The 4345-nt window shown below is 29.7% G+C and overlaps 1 long non-coding RNA gene across 1 annotated transcript; it reads left to right on the forward strand.

Annotated features, from left to right (window-relative positions):
• The first annotated feature begins 320 nt into the window (after positions 1-320).
• Positions 321-1939, forward strand: LOC110810790 (uncharacterized). The gene is made up of 3 exons (XR_015812811.1): positions 321-600; positions 1407-1482; positions 1630-1939. It is a non-coding gene; the product is annotated as an uncharacterized LOC110810790 (long non-coding RNA).
• The last annotated feature ends 2406 nt before the right edge of the window (positions 1940-4345 follow it).

Genomic DNA, 4345 nt, shown 5'->3' on the forward strand with positions numbered 1-4345 from the left:
AAATCATTTATTGTACTGCCATATAACCGAATTTGTTTTGACTCGTACATTTAATTGAACTTCAACTTACGGATAAATATATATATGTATACACACACACACACACACACATATATATATTTCATGACAATAACTTTTCCAAACACAATAGTAAGCAATTATACGAGATCAATGGTTGTAAAATTTTTTTATTGTTTTTGAAAGAAGTAAATAGTAAATAGTTCAGAGAAGTGATGAAGAGAGGACAGAGTAGAGTCAGTTAAAAGTGGCCTTTGGCCCAGTTAGCTAAGTCATAAATGTCTCATGACCACAAAAAATAAAGTTTTATCTTCCCATATAGATATATATACGGATGTATGATATCTATATATATATGTATATGTATAGTATATATGGTTTCCATCTCTTCCATATTCTGAGCAATTGAGTGAGTGAGTGATGAAAGACAAGAACTCAAGAAAAAGGCTGAGAGGCTTCATGTGCCAGTCGACGGCAGTGTGCATGGCGGCCGATCCTCGCTCGTCGGTAAAACTGCCGGCCAATCCCACCCACTCCTCTCCCGACTTACCACTCACACTAGATTCACACAATCACTTCCAGGTACATTTTCTCTTCCATCTTTGGCAAATCCTAACCCTAAAAACATGTTTCGTTAGATTTAATAATTTTGTAATCTTAAATAATGTAACTACTTTCATAATATAATATAATTAGTATAGGGAACTAAAACGTGGGGAATTCTTTTGCGACACAAATATTTTCATTAATTTTTTTTTCTTTAAGCTTTTTGGACATTTATTGACCTTGTCAAAATTCCAACATTTTTTCATTATCTTCCTTAGAACACTTCTTAATTTGCACAATATAAGGATAGATATACATGGCAGTCTTTATTATTGCTTGTGATGATGTGGCTAGATTATGTAATATTTTGTTTATATGCTGATAGATATTTTATATTTTAAATAGTATTTTATATATATTCTAAAAAATATTTGTGTATATTTTAGAGAATATTTTATTTTATTTTTTTCATAATTTCTAGGCTCTATAACTTTATTAATGATATACTTTTATTTGATTATAGTAGAATTTTTTTTTTCCCATCTTTTTTTGTAGATATATGTATAATTATTGAATCACATTAAATTTTGTATTTTTTAATATTTTATTATAATTGTACACATTTTAAAAATTTATTTTCTCAATAATTTGATATAGTGAAATCAAACACATCTTAGTAACATATATGCTTTAAATTAGTTTTAGTTGAGAAAAAATATATACATATATGTATTCACTTATTGGGTTTTCATTAAAATTAACTTGAACATGAGAAAGGAATGAAATAGTATATAATATATATATATATATATATATATTCATATAAAGAATATTGGTTGCAGGTTGTTGTCATGCGGGTCTCCCTTCATTGCCAAGGTTGCGCTGGTAAGGTCAAGAAACATCTTTCTAAAATGGAAGGTAAGTAATACGTATATATTCATACAATTAATACTTAATTGCCGGCTCACAACTTCAATCTACTTCCTAATCCCTACCTACTTCTAATATTAAATTTAATTAAATACAGTTTATAAATACATCTATTTTAATGGTATATCGAAACAGGAGTAACATCATTCAGTATAGATTTGGAGAAGAAGATGGTGACTGTGATGGGACATGTGTCACCGGTGGGTGTCCTGGAAAGCCTCTCCAAAGTGAAGAAGGCTGAGTTTTGGCCGATTTGACATTAACCCACTACGCTTTGATTCTTTCTTTCTCGTTTGCTAGGTCAATAAATATGAATATGACTTCAAATGGGTATTATTTATTGCGCCAAGTATCTTTCTAATTAATCTCAATCTTTAAATTTATTCAAAGAAAAACTTAAGTATTACTTTGACGAATTGGGTTATATTATTAAGAATTTTACTTATATTGTAGTTGGTAATTAAGAATAGTTTTCTTTGTTTTTTTTTTTTTTTGAAGGTAAATAAAATTTTATTGTATATACATATGTACAGATAGATATACACACAAAAAAAGCAACTATGTGGACTGCACTCTTAACAGAACAAAAGCTGAAAAAATGACACCCAAAACAGGCCTGAGCACTGAGCGGGGCAGTAGACCCAGAACAGAACATTATTATCTACAGTTTCATACAGAAAGCAAAATCCGAAATCCAACCAATCTGGGCAAGCATTCACCACAACACCATGCGCGCGCGCGCGCACACATATAAAAATCAGCCTTAAAATCTCAACGCCAACAAAATTTAAAGCCATTAACTTTATGGCCATACCGCGTGAGGATATAGTTATGGGAAAGTTAATCCCCACGTTCTCAAAGGAGATATATGTAGACATCTATGCTCATACCTAATCCTTCAATAATAAAATGCTAAAACAAAAAGAACTAAAGAAAAGTAGTAGAAATGTAATATGTTGGATGAGACTGGTTTAAACGATAGCCAAGAAACGAACATGTATATAAAGATCATCTTGGTGATCTTGAAACCACAAATGTTTATCGTTCCAAGGAAAAAGTTGTGGAAATCACAAGCAAGATCTTCTCCTAACACAATAATATCAAGATCTGAGCTGTTGCAATTGTAATTTGTAAACCCATTTCAATCCTACCTCTTCTTTACTTTTAGACAATTCAACAAGCTGTCAAATTTTGTTTCGTTCAAAGGCCTTCAATTCTTCATCTATAGCATCACGCCATTCTTTCGAGCTTGTATTATCTTTAGAATCATTAGGTTCTTAAATTTGTGTAAAATGGCAACATTTTGTTTTCTGATAGATTTCCTTCAAAGATCTCTACTTTCTTGGAGATTTATCACTTGAGCTTGAACTTGAAGATGCAGTTGTTGACGGATTGGTTAGGCTAGATGGATTCGAAGGATTTGAATCATCATTATCATCATTCGTTGGATATGCTGAAGTATTACAAATATAATCACTAGCTTTAAATTATTCTAAACAGCTCTGTTTCTCATCCCAATTCTACTTATTTTTCTCATAAAATACAACATCACAATTAATAATAAATTTTTTAATGATAGGATAATAAAAACTATACTCTTTTTTTTCATCACTATAGCTCATAAATATGCATTTAACAATATTTTCATCAATTTTGTGTCTTTTTTCATAAGAAATATCAATATAAGAAATATAACTAAAAAATTTGAAGTGAGTTATTTTTGCTTCCACCCATTCTAAGCTTCAAAATGTATTTGATTCTGTATGGCCAATATAGGGCTCCAATTAAGAAACAAAATAGCCTTGTGAATGGCTTTAGCCAAAAAATCTTGGAAGAGCTTTTGCATTCAGCATGCACTTTGCTATCTCTACTAGATTTTTATTATTTCGCTCCACCACACTATTTTGTTGGAATATGTAACTAACCAATTGTCTTTCAATGATGCAATCTTTATAAAAATCTTTGAACTCGATCGAAATAAATTCATCTCTTTGATCAATCCTGAGAATCTTCAAAGTATTTTTACTATATTTCTCAACATCATTTTTAAACTTCTTAAAGATAGGTAAGGTAACATATTTTTCTTTTACAAAATAAACTCAAGTCATTCTGTTATAATCATCAATAAACACAATAAAATATAATATGTTATTTAGTAAAAGAATTCTCATAGGATTACAAAAATCGGCATGAACTAACTCAATCGGACTTGATGTTTTCCTTGCCAATCCTTTTTAAAATGTATCTCGATATTGTTTTTCAAACATACAGGTTTTATATAGGTCATTCACATGTTGAATTATAGACCGTCCATCCATTAAAACTTGATTAGACACAGACTTCAAATTATTAAAGTTCAAATGCCCATATTTGTGGTGTCATAATTAGCAATTATCATCAAATGAGACTGCAAGTGCTTGATCTTTGTACTCTAAAGAGAGAGGAATCATATTTTTCTCAGCCATAGACATTTTGAACAACATATACTTTTTAGTTTTTTTTTTAAAAAACATATGACATATTTTCAAAAATAAGTGCACACCCTTCTCTTAAAAATTGCCTTATATTTGACAAACTTGAATCTACATAGTTCACGAACTATACCATCTCCCATCTTACTTATTTTTTGATTATTTTATCTATACTTATGAAGGAATTCAAATATGCTGTCATATGATTATTGCAGTCGTTGTATATATGTACCATATATTTAACAAACATTCATTTTTAGTAACATAAAGCCAAAATAAGTTTTCAGTCTCATCTTCTTTTTTTTTCTCTTCAGTAAATTTTGTATATTCAGCTTTGAGTTGATAAAATTTTACAATGTGGCCAAATTTTATAATAAAAA

This window comes from Carica papaya, chromosome 6 (genome assembly GCF_054855325.1).
Source record: "Carica papaya isolate Zhongbai chromosome 6, ASM5485532v1, whole genome shotgun sequence".
Lineage (NCBI taxonomy): Eukaryota > Viridiplantae > Streptophyta > Magnoliopsida > Brassicales > Caricaceae > Carica > Carica papaya.